Below are 25,712 nucleotides of genomic sequence, written 5' to 3'. Positions count from 1 at the left end.
AATCCCCCTAAATATGTGTATTGAATTATTTTGTCAATTAGGTATGATCTTAAATATGATTGAATTTTTCCATAATCTTCTGACTTAGAAATTTCTTTAATCATTTCACCTTTCAATATTTTTAAAGATAGTCCTTGTAGTAATAATTAAATATAGGATAGTCACAAACAGGAAAGAAAGCTGTGCCCCAAGAAGCATCTCATGTACATCCCTCCCCTCCTCCTGGCCAAAGGAATTGGATCAGTAAACCATTAAGACCAACAAAGAAGCCAGAAAGTGTTATTACTGTATCTGGTCGATTAAATGCGGTGAGACTATGAAAGAAATGATGAACAGGATGATTTGAGACATTCAATTCATTAGGACACATTTACCTTTTAGTTTAATACCTTTCAAAATAAAGTTATCTACTATTCCTTTTAGTAAGTCATTTATACATCCTCAACTCTAGTATTACACGCGACAATACCAGAGCAGACAGATGCAGCAATGCGTCTGATCATCTAAAACCCAAGAAGGACAAATCAAGAAGGATTCAAAATACTGGGCTCTTCTGACCCCTGGATTCAACCTGTAAGTGTCACTTCTTCTCACTGGCTATGAGAACGGATCTCACCTGCTCTAAGCATGTCTCTGGAGATGCCACTGTTTCTCTCCCCCTCATTTCTGATGTCATAGTCAATGTCTCCAGGATATGAAAGAGGAATGTGAGTCAGCCAACAGGCTCCTGAATGGAAACCCCCCCAGTCACAGAAAACACTGGGAGGAGGTAGGCAGCAGAACTGGGCTGGGGGTGGGGGTGGGGATAGGCGGCACGGCGGGAAATATAGGTTATGAGAAGTGTCAGAGTGAAAGAGCTACATTTTGCATCCCTGAGGCTCATTTTCTTACCCTGTCCTCCATGTTATTAACTCTCCTAGGATAACAGTATTATGGAAAGGGTTGGCAGACTTGCTCTAGGGTCTCAGCTGTAGCATGACTGACTGAATGCTGACAAAGCAATGGGCCTTTCTGATTTTCCTTTTCCTTTTCAGTGTAGCGGGTGAATAAGATTAATTGCTCCTTGACCTCACTGAATTTGTATTCAGATCCAAGAAAATCATGTGGAAGTTCAAGTGTTTTAAAAAATGGAAAGTTCTGGGTGAGATCTTTAGCTTGAGAACGAAGGCCCCTTACCTGGTGTCGGACATTCCTGTCTACTGAATAGGGTTACTCAAGAGAACAAATCAATATCAGAAAACTATTAAATAAAATAATATCAAAACAAAGTGGGAAAGGATACTCACAGTATCTGAGAAGTGGCCCATCTTACCGAAGAGGGAATTTTCTGTTTAACTCAAGAACAGGTGAGAGGTTTCTGGAATTGGAGGATTATGTTCCTAGACTCTGATTAATAACAATTCCCAAATCCTGGTCCTTTAACTTTCCTTTTTTTCTGACTCTTTAGAGATCACCATTTCCCATAGCAAATCACCAAATAACTTCACTCATTGCTTGTAACCCAATTACTTCCAATAACTACTAGCACTACTCATCCAACACTTAATTCTTATCAAATAGACCCATACCATCACTGATAACCATTTCATCATATTTGTTGAAGTGAAGCCCCTCTACCTGAGACTATATTCTGGTCTATTAAAATGCAGATTTGGAAAATGTCACCAATACCATCTGGTTGGAAGAAGTTTTTCTGCAAAAGGGTAATGTATTACTACCTTCAGTTTTAAAAAGTCACTTTCCCCTGACCTGGTCCTGCCCTTACTGTGCCCATATGTTCTGAATACTGAAGGGCAACTGTCTTCTGTCTTCAGGCCAATTGAGATGCTAAAGTGGTTTGAGAGTCACTCAACTTTTGCGCCTTCAAAGAATAGAGATATATGATAGATGCTGGTAATAAGGTCCACGTGAATAAAGCAAAGTCCCCTATTGGTGACCATAGGGAATGTATAAGGCATGGATAGTTTGAGATGCACGTTAATTAGTGAGGTTCTGAATGCACCGAACAGCTAAGACCTCCCACAGCCCACATGCCTCCATGGCCCGTGGTGCTGCCACCCAAACCGCAGCACCGTACATGCGACCATTCCATTCGCCATGCCTCATTATCCTCCGGAGAAGTATGAATACTGGTTGGGAGAGATCTCAAATCCTGCAGCATATGTGTCTATACCCTAATTTAGGCCATAATTATAGGAGTGAAACTTTCTTAAATTATCTGAATGCCTCCCCAACCAGACCAAAATGATTTTAATATAATTTGATCTAACCCAGATTTTCTCAACTATGGTACTATTAACATTTTAGACCAAATAACGCTTTGTCATGAGGGGCTGTCCTGTGCATTGTAGGGTGTTTAACAACGGTTTGGTCTCTTCCCAGTAGATTCCAGTAGCACCCCCAAGCTGTGACAACCAGAAATATTTCCAGACATTGCTAAATATCCTGTGGGGTAGGCGGAAAAGTGCCCTCCGTTGAGAGACACGGATTTAACCGGTATTGGAATATATTTTATATTGGTTATTTAGAAAAGGAGTTTAGGTGTGATACTTCATTATCTATAATTTCTGCAATAAAACAGCACTGGCTGGTCGTTTCCACATACCTGAATGACTGCGCCTTTGGGGGCCTAGAGCCTTGAGGATGCCCAGGTGAAGCTCAAATCCCTGGGAAGTGTTCAGATTCTTCCTTCAAGTCATCTCCCTAGCAGAGGTTCCTAAAAGTAAGGAAGGCTGTTCAGAGATGATAAACGTTCCCTTAACATTCAGAGTGGGTGGCTGAGCAACTTGGCTAAGGCTGTTTTGGCTTGAAAAGTCAGATGAAGTCTTTAGAGCTCTCAGTACCATACATAAACCTTCCTGGATGTTACTAGGGCTGGCCCCAGAGAAATCTGCTCCATCAGAGCTGTGGTGTGGGTGGCAAGGTATAGACTCCTCCCCCTACACAGTCTACTTCACAGTATAGCTTTGGCCTTGGTCACCAGCGATATAGCCACCTCCTGTGACCTGGAGTTCTAGATGAATAACCAGGGCTGCTGAGGTGGTTCAGGTCTCCAGGTACATATTCCAGTATTGAATCTCCATAAAACTCAATACTGACTTACGTAGTGTGTCTTCCACTGAGGAGTCGGCTAATGGCTGAGGCCCAGGGAATTTGTTCGATCTTTCGTGATGACCATATGTCCCTGGTTGATCATTAAGCTCAGAGTCAGCAGGTTATTTGCTTTATCCCACTCATGAGCTCCAAGATTTTGGAGTCATAGAATTCCTTCCAAAAATCTATTCATAGTACCCTGTCTGGACACTTAAAACTAAACACATATCTGTACATTCCTGTTCCTGAACACCCTTAAGAAAGTAGGTCAGCTCACTGTATTTTAATTGTAAAGCATCTTGTGAATCTTTGTAAAAGAAGCCAAGTAAATGCTTGTTGTTGTTAGGGTAATTATTTCCTAAAGAAGGCACTTCAGCTTTGCCAACCACATCACTTCACAAGATACATAATGTAAGTCACCGTTTTATTTTTGTTGAGGTTAAATAACCAAAGGAGAATATATTTTAGCCACTTCTTTAAAACAAGCTGAAAAAGAAAATTCACAGCTTTTACAAATAATTCCGACAAAATGAAAATTTGCTTCACTATTATTTCCCTCTCTTATCATGGTTGTCATGTTAAATAGATGCACGCATGAATGTAGAATGGTGAGTGAAAATATACAGTACTCTTATGATATAGTTCTTTTCATGTATTTTCAGTGCTTATATTTTAATGATGACATTCTCTTTTCATAATGGAGAAATGAGAGATAGCAAACAGAGTCAAAGGGAAAAAGGCTTCCTCAACTCAAGCTTAGCCATATATCTCCACTGGTCATTTCTACTTAGTTATTCATGTCCAAGTAGAACGTTCCTTTAGGATGGCAGATTTCTTCTGCATGAGGCAATTTTTAAGGGAGTCCCTCCAGCAGAGAGTGAACCAGGCAGCATATTTCATGACATTAGGGTTCTCTTTAGAGAAAAAATGCAAACAAGAGAAGGAAGAAAGAAAGAGAATACGTTATTGATTGGCTTGACACATTATCTGGAGAAAGTTGCTGCCTCAATAGCAGTCCACCAAATAATTGAAAAAAGCAGTTAATAGAGCTTTTAATCTTATGGAAATTTTGGTCTAGCAGCCAAACCTAGAAAGAAAAGGACTTTTAAATTTACCCACAAGAATTTTTTTTCTTTTAGAAGTCTAGTAGGGCTTTACCTAGCCTAGAATGTAGCTAATAAGCCTCAGTGGCTTTTCTGACATTCATCTACCCTGAATGCCAATTGCCTGTCACCTCGAAAAGTTTGTAGATCCTTTCACATCAGTTGTCCCGTCCATGCTGCTTCCATTGTGCTAATAGTATGTGGTCAGATGCAGAGTGATGTTTTAGTTTTCCAGCTGCTAAGACAAATTGCATAAAAGGGACTGTTTTAGCAATAGGAATTTATTAGCCTGCTTTCAGAGGCTAGGATTGCTTCCTCCTGGGTTGGATCTTCTGGCTGGCTGACAACCTTCTCTTTTCCATCACATCGCAATGTGCATGGCAGCGTCTTCTCCTTTCTCTTCTAGCTTCCCTTGACTACAAACTCTGGCCACTCCTGTGTTTTCTCTTATTCCATCCAATTCCCTTTACTCATAAGGAATTCAGCATATTGGCTTAAGGCCACTTGCTGTCAATCTCCAAAGGTTCTATTTACAAATGGCTTCATACCCACAGGACCAGAGGTTGGGGCATAGACATGCTTTCTGTGAGACATACTTCCATCCCCAACAAGTAGCTAGATTAAAAAGAACTACTTTTTAAAAACTAGGATCATCAAGTTAATGTCTATGACAAATTTGGCCCCCAACAGCAAGAAGTAATCTCAAGTGGAGGAGTTTAAATGATTTTATAATCATCCAGGCTTAGGAGAAATTGAAAATTTTTGGAAAGTTTATAAATATCCTCTTTTATTTGGAGGCTTTATAGGCACAATAGAAGCAAAAAAAGTATCGTTTATTTGTTGTTTTCTATTGAGTAAATGGATACCAAAAAAGTTGATTACTTCTCATTCAATATAACTTCTACAAAAAACTAGAATTAGCTAGCAGTTATAGCGTTTAAGTGTCGGAATCTATGCTAAGAGCCTTAAGTAAGTGAAACACAGGAACTGTGTTAAAAGAGGTCCATATTTTATCTGGCAACTGGTGGAGTTCAAATTTAACTGGATTTTCTGTATTCTGCATCTTGCCAGACAAAATACAGGATATCCAGTTAAATTTGAATTTTAGATGAACAAATCCTTTTCAGCACAAATATATCCCAAATATTGCATAGGACATAATCATACTAAAAATTCATTCATTGGTTAACTGAAATTCTAATTTAAATGAGTGTTCTGTATTTTTATTTGTTAAATCTTGCAAAAACCTTCAATTCATGGCTTAAACACACAAAGTGTTAGAAGTGGCTCCACAACTTTTCAGACTCAGAAACTAGACTCTCTCAGTAACACATTTTGAGTCCATAGCTCAGTCACATTAGCCAAGTTCATAAAAGTCTATTTACTTAGAGTAAAAATTTTAAAAATCAGGTTATTGAATACCAACGTTAGCATGATAGGCCCACATAATCTGTAAGCACATGTACACTATATTTTGATCTGTGGTTACTGGTCAAAGGGTTTGCAGGAGCAAGGAACTTATTGTGAATCTTTTATGGTTTAAGATTAAGACAGGATGAGAGATTAATCCCACAGTAGGGAGTTTGGCAATGGGACCACAATACTTAAAAATTTACTGGCTAAAATTCCCTGTCTCCTGAATAGGACCTAGATGGGTTATTAAATATTTGTCTCTGTGACTTCTTTTTCAAAGTTTCCATGGTTTGCGGAATTCCCTACCTCAGAGTGACACGTCCTTCCATTGGCTGTATTAATAGCTCTAGGGAGATTATGTCAATTTCTGCTGCTAGAAGGAGAGCCTGTTTTTATCCATTATATGATTTTCAAGGTTAACTCTCAAAAGACAAACATTCTTTTCATTTCCAAATTCTTGAAAAACATCTCACTGTAGTCTTTACATATTTACTATAATTACTAGACAGCTTTGCTATAATATTGTTCCTTCTAAGGGAAACACTGGTAATTTTTTCTAGCAAAGTTTTTAGCTGTATAATTTCATTTAATGCTCCCTACACTCCTTGACAGAAACTACTGTGCTCCTAATTCACCAATGAGAAACCTTAGGGGAGGTAGGTAAAGGTGCTGAAGATAGTACAGTTACATAGTAGCAGAACAAGTATCTAAATCTAAGTCTCCTGGCTCCAACTAGTGTCCTTTCTATTAGGCCACTTCCTCCCACTTCTAAATAAAATGTTTAATATGTGCTAATATGTTCAAGAAAAAGCTGGAGGAACTCTAACTTCTGTAGCTGAACTATCACAGGAAACATAGATAAACTATGCCTAGTGACAAGGCACACGGTACTATAAAAGAAGGAACACAGGCTTTGTAGTCATAAAGCCCTGAGTTAGAACCATGCCACCATCATCACTCAGTGGGGATGGGAGTGGAACAGGGAGACCAATTTAATCCGTGTTTGTTAACAGCTTAGATCCTGATTCCTTATGCAATAAAATGCATAATTCCTATGAGGTCGATATGAGCCTTAAATTAAGTGCTTAGCATGGGGCCTCGAAAAGTGAAGATGCTCAATAAATACAGGAACAATCTCCTTCCCTGAGGTTCACAACATGAAATACCATATTCATTAATTATCCTTGGCAAGTTCATTAAGGATCCATTAGGTGCAAATACACCAATCAATGTTTATCTGCTGATTGAGAATGGGAAGGAAGTTCTTTGTTATCCCTTATCGGAGCTTTATATACTGCATTTTGTTGATTTTAATGCACATTTTCAATCATCTTTTTATTGTAGAACAGTTTTCGATGTACAGGAAGATTATACAACAATAGTACAGAGTTCTATATATCTCACATCCAGTTTCCCGGTAGTGTGGATATTTATTATAATTAATGAGCCAATGTTGATACATTGTTATTAACTAAAGTCCACACTTTATTCTGATTTCCTTGGTCTAACGCTTTTTTTTCTGTCCTAGGATCCCATGCAGGATATAATCACTATGTCTCCTTCCATTCCTCTCGGCTCTGACAGGTCTCAGAATTTCCTTATTTTTTTTATAACATTTTGAGGAATATTGGTCAGATGCTTTATAGAAAGTCCCTCAACTGGGATTTGTCCAATCTTTTCCTCATTATTTGACTGGGGTTATTAGTTGGGGGAAGCAGACCCCAGAGGTAAGCTGCTATCTCCATCACATACTGTGGTGACTTGGAACTGTATGTGTGCCAGAAAAGTGTGTTCATAAAGCTAATCCATACCCATGGTTTGAGATACATTTTAAGTAGGACATTTTGAGAGGCTACTTACTTCAGTTAGGGTGTGACCTACTTCATTCAGGATGGGTCTCAATCCTCTTACTAAGGTCCTTTATAAATAGAATGAACACACAGAGAGAAACAGAAAGCCATGAAAGCAAGAAGCTGAAATCAGAAAAATCCAGAAGAGAAAGGAGAGAACAGCAGATGCCACCATGTGGCAGAGGAGCCAAGGATGGTTTTGGGGATGAAAGCATCACCTTGATGATACCTTGGTTTGTACATTCTCATGACCTCAAGCCATAAGTTAATTAATTGCCATTGTTTAAAACCAACCTATTTCATGGTATCTGCTATCAGCAACCTAGGACACTAAAACAGATTTTGGTACTAGGAGATTGGGGTGCTGCTATCGCAAATACCAAAAGTGTGGAAATGGCTTTGGAGTGGGAATGAGTACAGGCTGGAAGCCTTCAGAGGCACTTGATAGAAAAGGCCTAGAATGCTTTGATGAGACTGTTTTCAGGAATGTGGATACTAAAGGTATGTCGAAGAGGCTTTAGACAGAAATGATGAGTGTGTAATTGGAAACTGGAAAAAAGGTAATCCTTCTTTTAAAGGGGCAAAGAATTTGTTAAAATTGAGTTCTGATGTTGGATGGAAGGTAGAATTTGAGAGTGATGACCTTGGATATTTAGCTGAGATTTCAAGCGAAGTGTGGAGAGTGCAATCTGATTTCTCCTTGTAACTTATAGTAAAATATGAGAGGAAAGGGATAAGCTGAAACTGAACTCTGAGCACAAAGAAACAAGAAATTATTAGTTTGGAAAATTCTGAGCTTCCACAAAGGTGTTCCTCAGAGAACAGTGCCCATGTGAGGGTTTAACTGAACATGGAACCAGTTAGCCATTTCAGAGTAAGTCAGAATTGGAGGTGCACTTATCCAGGAAGGATCTATGGAAAGTCCCACATTCTGATGGTTGGGACCCCTGTACATTACATGTGAAAATGACACAATTTTTTTGGAAATCTGTATGAATGGAACCACTGCCAGCCTAGATTAAAAGGGACAGATAAAAGAAAAAACCACTTCAGGAGCAAAACAATGGAAGCTGAGATCTGGGCAAAAGATATCTTCTCAGGCTAAAAAAGTTAGTCCATCCTTGCGTGTAGAAAGGGTGAATGTGCCCTGGCACTTGGAGAAGACAAGCTTTCTGCCCCATTGTTAAGAAAGCTGCTGCTACCCCACTCTTTAGAGAAGGTGGAGCATATTCCCTGGGGATTATGGAGGTCTGGCCACCACCTACTCTTCTGAGAGAGTTGAGCCTGTGCCCCAAAGATTGTGGGGAGTCTGACTGCCACCTGTTTTCTCAGGGGGTAGAGCCTATTCTCCAGAGATTACAAGGTATCTGACTGTCATGCCAGTGTCCTCAGAGGATGGAGCCTTCAGGACAGTGTTTGGGGAGACCACAGTCACTGGACAAGCACTTGAAATGTTGGGGCTGTCACTCCATCAGGTCCCATTGGACAAACCATTATTCTATAGATGGCTTTCAGAATTTAAAATCTAGTAGAGCATGTCCTGCAGGATTTTGAAATTGTTTGGGACCCATGACCCCTGTTTTCCTTCCAATTTCTCCCTGTAGGAATGGGATTGTTTATCCATTGTCTGTCCCTAAATTGCATATTGGAAGCAGCTAATCCATTCTCTGGATTTCAAAAGTCTACAATCAAAGGAGAATTCTGCCCCAGCACAGACCTCATCTATAACTAATTTTGATAAGACTTTGTACTAAACATTGTTTCTGAAATGATTTAAAGCTTTTGGGGTATTGTGATAGAATTAATGTATTTTGCATATGGAAAGAACATATTTTTAAGGGGTCCAGAGAATGGAGTGTGGTGGCTTAGAACTGTAGGTACCCTAGAAGAGCATGTTCTTAAAACTAATCCATTCTTGTGGGTGTGGACACATTGTTAAGTAGAACATTTTGATGAGGCTACTTGTCTTAAGATGTTTCCCAACTCATTCAGGATGGATCTTAATCTTCTTAATCTTTTGAAGATATGGGTCTTTCATAAATGGAATGAATACAGAGAGAAAGAGAATGAGAAAGCCATGAAAACAAGAAGCTGAAATCAACGAAATCCAGAAGAGAGGGAGAGACCAGCAGATGCTACCATATGCCTAGCAATGTGGCAGGAGAGCCAAGGATTGCTGGCAACTGGTCTTTGGGAAAAAGCATCATACTGATGCCTTGATTTGAACTTTATCACAGCCTTAAACTGTAACTAAATAAATTTCCATTGTTTAAAGCCAGCCTATTTCATGGAATCTGCTTTCAGCGGCCTAGGAAACTAAAACACACTATCAACATGACATCACTGCTGATATTAATCTTGATCACTGGGCTGAGACCAGGTTAGCCTGGCTTGTCCATGGTAAAGTTACTCTGTTTTTCCCCTTTCCTTTTACTGTACTCTGTGGAAGGAAGTCACAATGTGTAGCTCATGATTAAGGGGTGGGAATAATGCTTCATTTCTTTGAAGGCAGAGTATACACAAATTTTTTGGTATTCTGCATGGTAGATATACCCCTCCTTCCTGTTTATTATTTTTCAATAATTTATGCAAATCAGTACAGACTTGGATATTTCTTTTACTTTGGAATGTAATCCAATACTACTTTATAAAATAAAGCTATGTTTTTTTCTGTTTGTTTTTTGCTCAAATTGTTCTTTAGTATGGACTAAAACTTCCAGCCTCAGTTCCCAGTAGTATTTATCTTGAATTTGCGCTTTATTTATTATACTTTATTGATTCTACAATGCACATTTTTTGATCTCTGAAACTGGTACAATTAATGACATTTTACAATAATAATCGGCAAGGTAATTTCTCCTTAGTTATATATAAAATAATAGAGTACCTTCCAATCAATGGGACTTTAGATTCATTGCTAAGCAATGAGAAACAATATTCCAGGATATTATTTTCAATATTTAGCACCCTTTCCCAGTGAAACTTTGAAATTGTATGGAGATCAGTTTCTTAAGAGGTTGCCATTGTTTTGTTATTATTTGGTTTGCTGTCAAAGGATTACTTCTTCTTTCTGTGAGTTTTTTTAATAAATATTCATTGATATGCTAAAACAAATAATTTGTTGTTCAGGTTCAAGAGTGTTAGCAATGATCAATTCCTCATTCTTTGTGCTATCCTATGATATAAGCACTCAACTTCCTGATGTCAAATTCTAAAGCCATCCTTTGAGAGGCAAAAATCCTATATAAAAGTCCCTTTATACATTTATTGATACATTTATTGAGCACCATGTATGCCTCTCCTAGACTTATAGGTTTCTGTGCTTGGCCATTAAGAAACTAATGTAAATTTAACCAGTATTTAGAGTTTGCCTAGGGAACATTTATTTAATTATGTTTTATAACAAATGCAAAAATTTTATGTGCTGCCTGTAAAAGTTGCAGCAAATATCTGATTAGTGAACATTTAAATAGCCTATCTTAAGTCTTTTTTCATTAGCTTCCCAGAGGAAAGTTTTACAAGAACCAGAAAACTGAATTTTGTGATACCAATTAACTTTTTCAGTACTGCTATAAAGTAAAATATCAGTCTTCATATTATATATAAGAAATTGAGGCTTAGAAAGTTTGACTATAATTTAGCAGTAGCACAGTAATCAAAACATTCAGCTCTGATACACAAATGAAACAACCACAAAACCTGCCACATGCTAATATTCTGTTTATTCACTAATAATATTAAGGAACTTTATATAAGTAAATAAATCACCCACTATATCTGATGCTTTTAAAATGACAAAATGATGTGTTTTTTTATAGTATTAATGTTTGTCATCAAATACATTTAAAAGCCCTTCTGATGGAACCTAGTAGCCACTGAACATGAAAAGAGTGTATTAAATTTGAAACATTTATGACAAAAGACCACACTAATATTCAATTATATAGTCTTTGCTAAAATATAGTCTAATAAACAAACAAATTTTAAACCACCGAAATTGTTAGACTTTTCATTAAGCAATAAAGCTGGGTTTTTAAATTACTTAAATAGCATATTAAATTTCCATAACACTTTATATTCATTAATTATTCCTCTAAAATCCCAACAGGAGAGATGGTTTGGGCAATTTTCAATAATACTAGTTGGTTCCAAATTTAGGGGTAAGAAGCAAGGATGGAAGTAATTTGGTTAATTCAGGAGGGATGAGATCTTCAAATTACACAGTTGAAACAAAAGGGGCTATTATTATTATTATGCCTTAGTTTTGCTTCTTAGGGTCTCCCATGGGGTACACTTCGGAATATCTTTTACCAGAAATCCACTTTGTATGTTGTCTTTCTCTATTATTACAATGTATAGAAATATTTCAGTCAACTTTACACTTTCAATTGACTTTATCCTGCAGAAAACATGGTGCCAAATTGATTCCAATAATAATGGTAGAAATGAATGTTATCCAAATAGCCTATACGGGGTTTTGAGTATTTGATATCGTTTAAAAAAAAAAAAGATTGTAGTAGCCCAATTTCATTTCTGTATATTGAAATCAATGTTCCTCAAATACTGTGTTAAGTCTCTGAAGTGTTTGTTATGATTTTTACTTGGCCCAGTTATATTGTTGGTATGCAGTATTAATTGATAGTATCCCACAAAAAAGAGGGACAAACTTCAATCAATAATAGATTATGAAAACCAAGGATTAGTATTAATTTACATTTTTTGGATATAGGTTCTGAATCAGTTTTTATCTTATTTATAAAAGAAAATCTAAAAATTAAAAACATAACTGAGACAGTTTTTATAAATAATATATATTTCTAGGAAGAAATCAGACTAGTAATTCAACACAACTATTTATATAACATCTCTACTCCCTGTGTGCATTTAAGATAGTATATCTGAAAATTGTTCTAATAAGGATTTTGATAATAAAGAACAAGTTATTATTAGATGTGAAGGCATATTGTCTGTACATATTAGATGTGAAGTCATATTGTCTGTTCCTTCCCCTTCTTTGAAAGAACATGTTTTAAATTAGTGAAAAGTACAGATAATAGAATTCTGAACATAGATTATAACTTACTTGATACAGACTGTGAATGTTTCCATAAAGAAAAACAAATCTCATTTCACCATACATTATATCATTATTAACTAATAGATTTGCTCTGTGGATGAGCCCCGGAGGCATTAGGCCAGGAGTTTTAAAACTATCCTGTGCCTGTGGGATCAGCAATTCTATCCTGACCAAAAGGGGGAATAGAAGTGTAATTAAGCAAGTACCAGTGGTAGAGAGAGTTCAAATAGAGTCGACAGGCTCCTCTGGAGGTTGTGCTTATGTAAGCTTCAGTTAGACATTGCTACCTATCATAACCTGCCAACCCCCAACCAGGACCATTCCAGTCAATCCTAAAGAACACTAGGGTAATATATAAGATTCCACAAGGCTTCCAGGCACTAGAGTAACTTTCCAGAAACCTGCAACCTCAGATGGGTCCCTGGTCCAGATAAGTCCTGAAACCTAGCCCAGCTTCTCCAGAATATCAGATAGTTCCATCTCCCTAACCCATATTAGTAACAGACCCTTTGATATCAAAAATTTAGAATTGCCATAGCCCAAATGGGTGATGGTGGAATTATACATAGAAGATAGGACTTAAATTAATATGAGTGCTGAATCATTGAATTAATATCGTTTTTAGTCTCCAGTATTTTAGAGCAGCTAGAAGTAAAAACCTAAAATTGTGAAATTGTAACCCATGTCAAAGTCTGAAATATGTTCTACAACAAATTGTGGTGCTGTGCTTTGAAATTTATAGCTCTTTTGTATACATGTTATTTTTCACAAAAAAAAAAAAGGGAAAAAGTCGATTGTGATGATAAAAAAGTATTTAAGCCCTCTAGCCTCCTATATTCTGGAACAGCTAGAAGGTAAAATCTGAGAGGATCATATGGTAGCCCGTGACAAACTCTGGGATCTGTCCTGTAACCACTTGTAGAAGAGTGCTTTGAAAACTATTGCTTTTTTATTTCTTTGCTTTGTATATATGTTATACTATACAATTAAAAAGTTAAAAAAAAAAAAACTATCCTGTGCCTAAAAATCACCCAAGATGCTTGTTAAAAATTCAGAATCAGAACAAAATGGTATAGTCACTCTGGAAAACAATTTGTAAATTCCCTATAAAGTTAAATACATAATTTCCATATGACCCAGAAATCCCATTTCAAGATGGAAAATGAAAACTCATCTTCTCACAAAAATCTGCACACAAATGTCTATCTCAGCCTTATTCACAATTGCTAAAACCTGAAAACAATCCAAATTTTAATGGGTGAATAACTAAACCAACACTGATGCCTCCTCACGTTGGAACACTAAGTCAGAAGTGACAAGGAAAGGACTATGGATATGTGCAATGACATGTATGAATCTCAAAGACTTTATGCGAAGTTAAAGAAATTAGGTACAAAAAGTTACACATCTTGTTTCCATTTCAAAAAGTTACACATCATGTTTCCATTTATTTGATATTCTTGAGAAATAGCACACTAAGGCAATAGAGGGCATCAGTAGTTTCAGGAGTTAGAGTTGGAATAGGAGATGACTAAAAAGAAAACAGAGACATTTTCAGGGAAAGGAACTGCTCTGTATGCTGATTGTGGTGGTGGTTTAATGAATCATACATGTGTTAAAATCCATAGAACTCTGCATCAAAAAATTCCATTGTTATTATATATAATTTTAACAATAAACTGTATATTAAAATATAAAATCCAGGGCTCATACCCTCCAAGTATTTGATTCAGTGAGTCTGAGGCAGGTCATAGAAATCTGCAAGTTATAATATACACATGTCCATATTCAAATAGTTCTGACAAAGGTGATTGAGGGACCATTTAAGAAACACAGCTTTAAAAGAAAATTAATTGCATTGAAATTAGAAGTTCAGAGTATAGAATCCTGTCAGTTGAGAGCTGTGTGACTTTGGATACCTTACATGAACATTCTCAACCCTAGTCTCTTCATTAATAGTTTGGAAATAACAGTATCTTTAACTCACAAGGAAATGTTAAAATCAAGTGAAATAATGCCTGTGCCTTAGTTAAGAACTGAGCTAAGCTGAGAAATCACAAATAACAATGAATTAAATAAAGAAAGAACATATTTCTCTCTCACATAATAAGCAAAGAGTAGGTAAGCAGGCCCAGATTAGTGTGATGGCTTAGTATCAGAGACCAAGCTTCTTTTACTTTTTGTTCTTCCATACTTAGGGTGGGAACCATCTCCTCCTATTAGCAAGATGGATGCTTCATTCTAACTAATCTATAACAGTTGTGTTCAGAAAGAGATGGGCAAACAACAAAAGGAATAAAAGGAGAAAACAAGGGAAATATGTATTCTAAAAAGAAAAAAAAAAAACTTCCCAAAGTCCCACACCATGAATTCCAATAATATCAGTTTTTTTTTTTCATATTTTATTGTCTGGGACTCATTTATCTACCTTCAAGAAAGACTGGGAAATGTAGCTTGTTTTCACTGGCAAGATTGATATACCTAACAAAATTGTAGTTTTCTTAATAAAGAGGAAGGAGATAATGTTTACTGGGGAGAAAATTAATGCTCTGCAGCAGTACACAAAATTATTTCACACCATATAATTAGAATGTGCTTTCAGTAAGTTCCTTTAAAAACATGCCCTTTGACCTGGCATAAAGATATTTACTGACCAATGGAATCAAATTGAGAAATAGACCCTTTCATCTATGAACAATTGATCTTGGATAAGGCAGTCAAGCCAACTCAACTGGGACAGAACAACCTCTTCAATAAATGGTGCTTGGAGAACTGGATATCCATGTCCAAAAGAATGAAAAAGGATCCCTATCATATTTATACAAAAATGAACTCAAAATGGATCAATGACCTATACATTTGGGTGAAGAATATAAAACTTTCAGAAGAAAATGTTGGGAAATATCTTAAAGATCATGTGTTAGGAGGTGGTTTCCTAGACCTTATACCTAAAGCAAGAGTACTGAAAGATGAAGTAGATAAATGGGATCCCCTAAAAAATAAACACTTTTATATGTCAAGGAACTTTGTCAGAAAAGCAAAAAGACAGCTTATGCAATGGGAGAAAATATTTGGAAACCACATACTGGATAAGGTTTAATATCCACAATATATAAAGAGAGCCGACAACTCAGCAACAAAAAGACAAACAACCTGATTAAAAGATGGACAAAAGACAAGGACAGGTATTTTTCCAAAGAGGAAATGTGAATTGCTCAAAAACACATAAAAAGATGCTCAACTTCACTGGCTATTAGGGATAGGCAAATGAAAACTACAATGAGATATCATCTCACATCTACTGGAATGGCCACTATAAAAAAAAAGAAACAGAAAATTAGAACTATTGGAGAGGATGTGAAGAAAGAGGCACACTTATTTACTGTTAGCAGGAATGTAAAATGGTGGAACCACTCTGGAGGGCAGTATGGCATTCCTCAGGAAGCAAAATATAGAATTTCCATATGATTAAGCAGTCCTATTACTAGGTACATATTCAGAGGAACTGAAGGCAAGGACACGAATGGACATTTGCACAATGATGTTTATGGCGGCATTATTCATTATTGTCAAGAATTGAAAACAACACAAATGTCCATCAATGGACAAGTGGATAAACAAACTTGTATATCTTATGATGGAATATTAAGCAGCAGTTAAGACAGAATAAAGTCATGAAGCATGCAACAACGTGGATGACCCTGAGGACATTGAGTGAAATTAGACAAAATAAAAGGACAAATACTGTATGTTCTCACTAATATAAACTAGCATTAATGAGCAAACTTTGAGAGTTAGAGTAGACAGGTTTTCAGGAGATAGAAAGAGGTCATAAGGTCATAAACTGGGCATTTGATGCTAAAGGAGTACAGAATATTCAACAGGATTGAATGTATAGATCCAGAAATGGATAGTAGAATACTCTCTGATGGTAGTACAATACTGTAAGTACACTGGACAAAGATGAGCGTGAGTATGGTTGAAAGAGGAAACTAGGGGCATATATGACACCAGACGGAAATAAGATAAAGACTGGGATTGCATAACAGCAAAACCTAAAGTGGTCCATGATGGTGCTCAAATGCACAAATATAAGAATGCTTTTACATGAGGGAAAACAAATGAATGCCAACATGGCAAGGTGCTGAAAATGGGATGGTGTACAGAATAAATACAGTCAGTACAAACTAGAGTCTGTAGTTAACAAAAACATTGTAATATGCTTCCAGTAAATGTAACAAAGGCAATATGTTAAAGACAAATGTCAATAGCAGGGGAATATAAGGAAGGGACATGGGGTTCTTGGTGGTGGTATTTCTCCTTTTTGTTTTATTTTATTTTTTATTAGTATTATTTTTAATATTTTAGTCTTTTTTCCCTCTTTCTCTTCCTCTTTCTTTCTGGAAGAAAAGGAAATGTCCTCAAATAGATTTTGGTGGTGAGAGCATAATTATGTGATTATCCTAGGAACCATGATTGGTTACTTAGTATGGATGGTATGGTGTGTAAATACAACTGTTTAAAAAATAAACAAAGATATTCGTGCTGGAGAAAATGTGGAGAGAGGGATGTACTGTTCCCTATTCACTATTGATAGGGAAGTAGAATGGTCCAGCCCTCTGGAGGGCAGTGTGGTATCTCCACAGGAGGCTAAGTATAGAGTTGCCCTATGATTCTGCAACTCTGTTATTAGGTATATACTTGGAAGAACTGAAAGCAGGGACATGAATGGACATTTTCACACTGGTGTTTATGTTGGCAGTATTTAAAACTTGCAATTGATGGAGGTGGCCTAAGGGTACATCAACTGATGCAGGGAAGGGTGAACTATGGTCTCTACATACTATGCAATACTGACTAACTGCAAGAAGGAATGAAATTGTGAGGTATGCAGCTAGATGAATGGACCTCAAGGACAGCATGTTGAGTGAAATAAGCCAGAAACAAAAAATAAAAACGTTATAACATCTTAGTAATATGGACTTAGTATAACATGCAATTCTGACAACTGAATCTGAGAGCACAGGTTATTAGGGGAAGGCTTATTGCAACTATTCCTACATTGTAAGCTCTTACAACAGGCACTGCTATTCCTGAGTTAGAAATAGTTATTTCTAAATTCTGAGATGCTTAGCAATTTGTATATGACTTGATCAGTCCCTGGAACTTTGGGTAACGGTGTGACAATTGAGACTCAGAGCTAGAGTTCTACAACTATGTAAGTCAACATTACCCCAAACAGCAACTGTTTAAGAAGCAGAGAAGGAGATAAGACTTCAACTAGAGACATGAATGAAGTGAAGCAGATCTAGTTAGTCCTAAGGTAAATCAGACTAAAGTGTAAAGGATGATATTGACTGTGTTTTGAAACTTCAAATTCTGGGTAAGATTAAAGGAAGAGATGTTTATTTGATTTAAAAAATTATATTTTCTATAGCATACTATCTAATTTATCTTGCAAGTTCACTATATTCAAACATCATAATCACATGGAACCTTGAATAGGGAAGGAGATCTTGTTGGTTTGTACAGATTAATGTGATGCCCTAATACATTCCAGGGTAATATGGGCAGAGAATTTAAAAAGTACTTGCAAAGCTCTTGAGGGACTGGGGACAAATGTGGAAATAAAAAACTTCCCCACCTGGGGAGTTCTTAATATTCTCACTAGCATTGGGGACTACCAATTAATAGGCCGAGTTCTCAGTCTTGGGTCTTGCCCCTGTGAAACTTATTCCTGCAAAGGAGAAGCTAAGCCTACTTATAATTATACCTAAGAATCACCCCCAGAGAACCTCTTATTGCTCAGATGTGGCCTCTCTCTCTAAGCCAATTCTGCAGGTAAATTCACTGCCCTCCCCCCATGTGGGGCATGACTTCCAGGGATGTAAATCTCCCTGGCAATGTAGGATATGACTGCCAGTGATGAGCTAGGACCCAGTATCATGGGATTTAGAAAGTCTTCTTGACCAAAAGGGAGAAGAGAAATGAAACAAAAAGTTTCAGTGGCTAAGAGATTCAAATAGAGTCAAGAGGTCTTTCTGTAGATTATTCTTATACATTATATAGATACCTGTTTTAAGTCTATAGTCTATTAGAATAGCTAGAAGGAAACACCTGAAACTGTTGAACTGAATTCCTGTAGTCTTGATTCTTAAAGATGGTTGTATAGCTATATAGTTTTTACAGTGTGATTGTGAAAACCTTGTGGCTTACACTCCCTTTATCCAGTGAATGAACAGATGAGTAAAAAAGTAAGGACAAAAAGATAAATTCATAATAGGGGTAGATAAGGGGCATGGGATGTTTTGGGTGTACTTTCTCATTTTTATTTTTCCATGTAATTTTTGGAGTAATAATGAAAATATTCAAAAATCGATTATGGTGAGGAAGGCACAGCTCTATGATGATAGTGTGAGCCGCTTATTGTAAACTTTGGATTATTATATGGTGCATAAATATATCTAAAAATGGCTTAAAAAAAAACAACCACCACCACAACATACCCCTTTTCTGGTCAACCAAGAGAGTGGTATACAACGTTCCAGGCTACGATTATCCCACATAAACATTGAACAACTAGCAGAAGTGGCAGAGCCATCTTTCACAAAACTACAGTAATGGTTAAAGGGCTGCAGTTACTGAATGAGTGATTAATCAAGAAAACCCACCTTCAAAAACTGTGGAGAACTTATTCCCCATCACTCTTCCCCATCACTTTCCCAGCACAATGTGGAGCCAACCTGTGCTCCCCTCATGGATACAAGGCCCTGTCCCAGATGGAGTAAACTGACCCCTATGTACATAGTGGAGTTCCTGTATGTTGGTGCCAATCTACTGAGTGGCAGCTTGAAAGACTGAACCAGGACACTCACCTCTGGCATACCCTCCCAGAGCTTGCCCTGCAGGCAGAAGCAACTTGCAGACAATAAAGTAGTGTAGGACACAATTAATCAAAGCTGCCAGGAGCAGAAGATGACTCTTTTAAGTAATATGTTAGAGCACTGGGAGGGGAAGAAAGTATTTCAAATGGGGTAGAAGGGTTATTCAAATTTCTGTAAACAGGGGAATTATAATCCAACTCCTAGGGACAATGCCCCTTTTAAGCATGAAGAAGTCAGAGTGGTCATGGCTCAGATATCCCTCAAGATTGAAGAATAAAACAAAAGGGAGGAATTTAACTGATAAATTAAGAATTAACAGTTAGGATGACTGAATCATTATATAGATTTCTTTTCCTTACTTTCTAGTATATTGTAGAATAGCCAAAAGGAAATATCTGAAATTACTGAAACCCACTGAACAGTAACCCAGATACTTGGACATTTGATAATGATTGTATAACTATATAATATTTATCTTGTAATTGTAAAAATCTTGTGACTGGCCCAACTTGTATCCCCTTATCCTGTTTTACAAGTTTAATCTTATGATCACAATATACAGCACCTAAGGTTTATTAATAAAGTAAAATAAAGTTCAGTCCAGAAATAACCCTCCCCAATTTCTAAGTTATTTTAGTAGACAGAGTTAGATCAACCAAAATTTGCCTGTCTGACATGCACAATACTGAAACTTTAACCTATAAATGACCTATATCTCTTTATAATACTAAAAATCAGGCCACCATTTTCTTACATAGATCTGTGGGAAAGCATGTAATGTACATGCACAATAATTATATCATCTCTTACTTCATCATCCCAAAATCCCTAATATCTGTCCATATTTTGATACTACAAGACTATCAGCATTACCACAGTTCAGGGAGACAGATTTTAGTTTGACATATCATTTGATCTCTTTGCCTCATGTAGCAATAAACTCTCTTCGAAACTCCAGTATCATAGATTGGCTATTATGCACATGGACAGAGAACTCCTCATTTGATGGGTGTCATAAGAGGTATTTTAAAATTCAGTTTGCTAGTATTTTGAATACTAGATAACACTAGGAATACCTATAGGGTCTCAACAGCAGATTGACGCTGAAGAAGAAAGAATCAGTGATCTTGAAGAAAAGAAATAGAAATGATTCTGGCTAAATAGAAATGATTCTAGCTGAAGAGCATAAAATAAAAATAACAGAAAAAAGTGAACAGATCCTAAAAGATGAATGGAATATCATCAAGATACCAAAATATGCATTATGGGAGTCCCAAAAGAAAAGAAAAAAAGAAAGGGGCAGAAGGTATATTCAAAGAAATAATGGAAGAAAACTTCCAAATTTAACAAAAGAAATGAACATACACATTCAAACAATCTAAAGAACCCAAAACAGAATAAATTAAAAGAGAACAATGTCCAGACACAGAGTAGTCAGACTTTCAAATATCAAAGACAAAGGGACAGTTCTGAAAGCTGCAAGAGAAAAGCAAAGGTGTGATGGAGGTATAATGGAGTCCCCAAAAGACCAAGTGCTTATTTTTCATCAGCGACCATGGAGGCAAGAGAGCAGGAGGAAGATATATTTAAAGTGCAAGAAGAAAACAATTGCTAACCAAAATTTTATATCTAGTGAGCCTGTCTTTCAAAAATAAGAAAGATTAAAATATTCTCAGATGAACAAATACTACAGGAATTTATTACCATGATATTAGCCCTACAAGCAATGCTAAATGGACTGAAAGGACACTTGAGAGTGGATCAAAGTGGCATATGGAAATAAATACCTCTGAAAACATCATATAGGTCATAATAAATGCCAGTACTATACTACTGTATTACTTGGTATGTAACTCAACTTTCTACTTCTTACAGACCCTAAAATGCAAGTGCATTTAAAGTAGCAATAAATAATGATGTCAGATATACAATGGATAAATATATAATCTGTAACAAGTACTACAAAAAGGTGGGGGAACAAACGAATACAAGGACCTTGTATGTATATGGTGTTGAAGTTAAGTTGTATTTCTCAACAAAATCCTAGTATCAAAGTCAGATAAAGATACCACAGGAAAGGATAGTTACATGCCAATGTCCTTCATGAACATAGATGAAAAATTCTCAACAAAAACTAGTAAACTGAATCCACAGTACTTTTTTATACAACACAAGCGAGGTTTTCCTGAGAATGCAAGGGTGGTTCAACATAAGAACATCAATTAATGTAATATGCCATATTAATAGAATAAAGAAAAAAGCACTCATCTCAATTAATGCAGAAAAGGCATTTGACAAAATCCAGCACCTCTTCTAGATAAAGAAATTAAAAAACACTTAGAAACTAAGAATAGATTGAAACGTCCTCAACATGATAAAGGACGCATTAAAAATCCCAACTAACATCATACTCAATGGTGAAAGACTGAAAGCTTACCTCTAAGATCAGGAACAAGACGATGATGCTCATAGTCACCACTGCTATTCAACATTGTACTGGATGTTCTAGACAGGGTGATAAGGCAAGAAAAGTAAATAAAAGATATCTAATTTGGAATGGAAGAAGTAAAACTGTCTTTATTTGCAGATCACATGATTCTACATGTGGAAAATCCTGAAAAAATCCACAACAAACTACTAGAGCTAATAAATTATTCAGCAAAATGGTAGGGTACATGGTCAACATGCAAAAATAAGTAGTGTTCCCATATACTAGTAATGAACAAGCTTGAGAGGAATCATGAAAAAAATTATATTTTCAATAGCAACTAATCAAAATATCTAGGATAAATTTAACCAGGGAGACAGAGGACTTATACATGAAAATCTGCAAAATGTAATGAAAAGAAATTAAAGAAGATCTAAATACATGGATGGATATTCCACACTCATGAATTGGAAGACTAAATATTGTTAAGATGTCAGTTCTAACAAAAATGATTTACATCTTCAAAGCAACCCCAATCCAATTTCCAACAGCCTTTTTTGCAGAAATGCAAAAGCCAATCTTACAATGTATATGGAAGTGTAAAGGGCACCAGATAGCCAAAACCATCTTAAAAAAGAATACTGTAGTTGAAGGACTCGTGTTTTCCAATTTTAAAACTTATCACAAAGCTACAGTATCAAAACAAAGTACTACTGGCACAAGAACAGACATATGGGCTCTGAATCAAATTGAGAGTTCAGAAATAAATCCTCACATCTATGGAGAACAGATTTTGACAAGGATGTCACATCTACTCAACAATGGGGAAAGAACAGTCTCTTCAACCAGTGATGCTGGGAAAACTGAATCTTCATATGCAAAAGAATGAAGGTAAACCCTGCCTCACACTAGTCACAAAATTTAACTCCAAATGGATCAAAGACCTAAATGTGAAACCCAAAACTATAAAACTTCTTGGAAAAAAACATGGGGAAGCTTGTTCAGAAACTTGTGTTAGGCAATGCTTTATTAGATTTTACACTGAAAGCATGAACAACAAAAGAAAAATAGATCAGTTGGACTTTGTCAAAATTAAAAACTTTTGTGTGAGGAACTTAATCATGAAAATAAAATGACAACCTATTCAATGGGAGAAAATATTTGGAAACTACATATCTGGTAAGGGTTTACTACCTATATATTTAAAAAAAATCCTACAACTCAACAACAAAAAGACAAACGACTGAAAAATGGGCAAAATACTTGAATAGACATTTCTCAAAGACAGATATGCAAATTGATAAAAGTCACATGAAAAATGCTCAATATCACTAGGTATTTGGAAAATAGCCATTTCAAATAGTCATCGTTATTCTTTGTTGATACCATAATAAAGCGTAATAGGTAGTATGCTGGTTTGAAAGAATGTATATCCCCTAGAAAAGCCATGTTTTAATCTAAATCCCATTTCATAAAGGCAGAATAATCCCTATTCAATACTATATGTTTGAAACTGCAATCAGATTATCTCCCTGCAGATGTGATTTAATCAAGAGTGGTTGTTAAACTGGATTAGGTGATGACATATCTCCACCCATTTGGGTGGATCTTGCTAAGTTTCTGGAGTCCTATAAAAGAGGAAACATTTTGGAGAATGAAAGAGATTCAGAGAGAGCGGAGAATGCTGCAGCACTATGAAGCAGAGAGTCCATGAGCAAGCAACCTCTGGAGATGAAGAATGAAAATGCCTCCCAGTGAACTTCATGAAACCCGAAGCCAGGAGAGAAGAAGCTAGGAGATGGAGCCGTGTTCACCATATGTCTTTCCAGGTGAGAGAGGAACTCTGATCGTGTTCACCTTGTGCTTTTCCAGCTGAGAGAGAAACTCTGACTGTGCTCGCCATGTGCCCTCCCACTTGAAAGAGAAACCCTGAACTTCATCAGCCTTCTTGAACCAAGGTGTCTTTCCCTGGATGCCTTAGATTGGACATTTCTATACACTTGTTTTAATTGGGACATTTTCTCGGCCTTAGAACTGTAAACTAGTGACTTATTAAATTTCCCTTTTTAAAAGCCATTCTGTTTCTGGTATATTGCATCCCAGCAGCTAGCAAACTAGAACAGGTAGCAATTTCTTAAAGGTTCTGCAACCATAACAATTAGTTTTCATATGCTATTAATTAACGTTGACTGGTCTACTTGTACTTTGAATAGATATTTTACTCATGCATCATTTTGAACTCACAGAACCCCTGACAAAACCACACTTTGTTAATGATTTATCTAACTAAATAATTGGTATTATTCACTTTGATGTTTAGGGTTCTACAATTCTGTAGCTAATAGAATTTTAGACATAGAAAATGTCTAAATGATTATGTCAATCTATCTCCTCATTTGATAAATGAGGAGCTAGGCATGGAGAGGCTCTACCTGGATTTCATTAGGCGTTCACTCATTCATTCAAGTATTTATGGAGCCCCAGCACATGCAGAACTAGGATCAGAAACAAATCCCCCATCTAGTGCTCTTTCTAAATGCTGCACCTACTCTGCTATTTTCTATTGGGACCTCATAGCTACCTTTTACATTTATTAGTACTTTTTTCCTTTCTGTTCTTGTGTTTGAGCTTTTAAAAAATGGATGTTAAATTGTCTATAAAGTTGGTCAAATTGGTGGCTTATAACAAAGTACAACTTATGGCATCTATTGTCCTTAAACTACCAGCAGACGTTTTTCGTATTTTTCACAGTGGCTTCTTTAGGAAACTGGATAATAGAACTTTGGGGAACTGTAGCAGTTATCATTGAATATCCATATGATCCTCCCAATTTCTCAGTTCTGATGATGACAAGTGGGCTATGTGATGGGTTCTTGTCAAAGGGATATGAGAAGAAGCGACAATTATTACTTTTGAACCAAGGCATTTAAAAGCTGAATGATTCAGCTAGAATGATCCTGCTCTCCCTTTCCTTGCCTAAGCACATACAGGCCTCATAATAAGAGATCCAGCCACACTTGGGAACAAATTGGACTTTCAATTTACTATCTGGTAGGAACCTGTGTTAGGCAGGTTGCAACCTCTGTGTAAGAAATAAACTTTGTGTGTTTAGCCCCCAATAATTTATTCGTTCTTACAACATAGCCTAGACTTTCCTGACCTAGACCAGGGCAGATGATTAGAAGTAACCAAATGGGTTGTTTGATTAAATGTTTTGAGCCTGAGAGCAGTTCTAATACCCAGTAGAGCTGCTTTCTGTTTTCTTTTGGGGGAGGGAGGAAAATAAATGAATCATAAACTAGAAGACTGTACTTTCTATAATGAATGAGGTGAAGCAACAATAACTCCCACATAGTCTCAAAAAAAAAAAAAAGAAATTGAATAAAAACAGGCAGGTCTATAAGACTCAGATTGTTTTTAAAACTCTCCCTTCACCTTTTAATATACAAGAATTCTAAATTTTCATTAACTCCCAAATTCATGACATGGGTGAAATATTAGCTAATCATATCAGGAACAAAACAAACAATAAGCAAACCCTTTGGCTAGCATCAGAGCCATAGTTCTCTCAAGAAACTCTGTCAACATTTGACAGAGGAAAAAATTTCTTGTGTTCTTTTGTGAAAGAGGATTTAGTGTTATTTGAGTTTTTTAACCCTAGCCAAATCAGTTCTTAAAACAAGCAGACAGCTGGTGAATATGTTTTTACTCTAACCCTTTCAACCTGAGTTACTGAAATATGCTGTATTTTGAAACCTTCTGTATAGAGTTTACATAGTAGTTAAAATTTTAATTTTCTTACCCATTAGTTTTCTAAAAAAAATTTGCTGCTACAACAGATCACCCAAACGTAATGTTCTCAGA

The 25,712-nt window shown here is 36.4% G+C and overlaps 2 long non-coding RNA genes across 9 annotated transcripts in view; one reads left to right on the top strand and one right to left on the bottom strand.

Moving 5' to 3' along the window:
* LOC143684847 (uncharacterized) overlaps positions 1 to 25,712 on the bottom strand; it is a 380,663-nt gene that overhangs the window by 86,254 nt on the left and 268,697 nt on the right. For 5 of the 6 annotated variants that reach the window (XR_013176212.1, XR_013176208.1, XR_013176210.1 and 2 more), the window contains exons 3-4: positions 21,858 to 21,925; positions 2,606 to 2,716 (exon numbers count right to left, since the gene is read on the bottom strand). This is a non-coding gene — a long non-coding RNA (uncharacterized LOC143684847). The remainder of the gene's footprint in view (positions 1 to 2,605; positions 2,717 to 21,857; positions 21,926 to 25,712) is intronic. The other variant, XR_013176211.1, reaches the window with a different exon arrangement.
* On the top strand, positions 694 to 9,768 carry LOC143684848 (uncharacterized). Of its 3 annotated transcripts, none has more exons than XR_013176220.1 (6): positions 694 to 769; positions 1,035 to 1,346; positions 1,650 to 1,703; positions 2,383 to 2,496; positions 7,138 to 7,193; positions 9,452 to 9,768. It is a non-coding gene; the product is annotated as an uncharacterized LOC143684848 (long non-coding RNA). The 3 variants fall into 3 exon arrangements; XR_013176218.1 differs by having other exon boundaries at positions 2,386 to 2,496; positions 9,452 to 9,766; XR_013176219.1 differs by lacking the exon at positions 1,650 to 1,703 and having other exon boundaries at positions 2,386 to 2,496; positions 9,452 to 9,764.

This window comes from Tamandua tetradactyla, chromosome 5 (genome assembly GCF_023851605.1).
Source record: "Tamandua tetradactyla isolate mTamTet1 chromosome 5, mTamTet1.pri, whole genome shotgun sequence".
NCBI classification, from domain to species: Eukaryota; Metazoa; Chordata; class Mammalia; order Pilosa; family Myrmecophagidae; genus Tamandua; species Tamandua tetradactyla.
The sequence above is the reverse complement of the archived record's forward strand: the minus strand, read 5'-3'. Positions and strand labels throughout refer to the sequence as shown.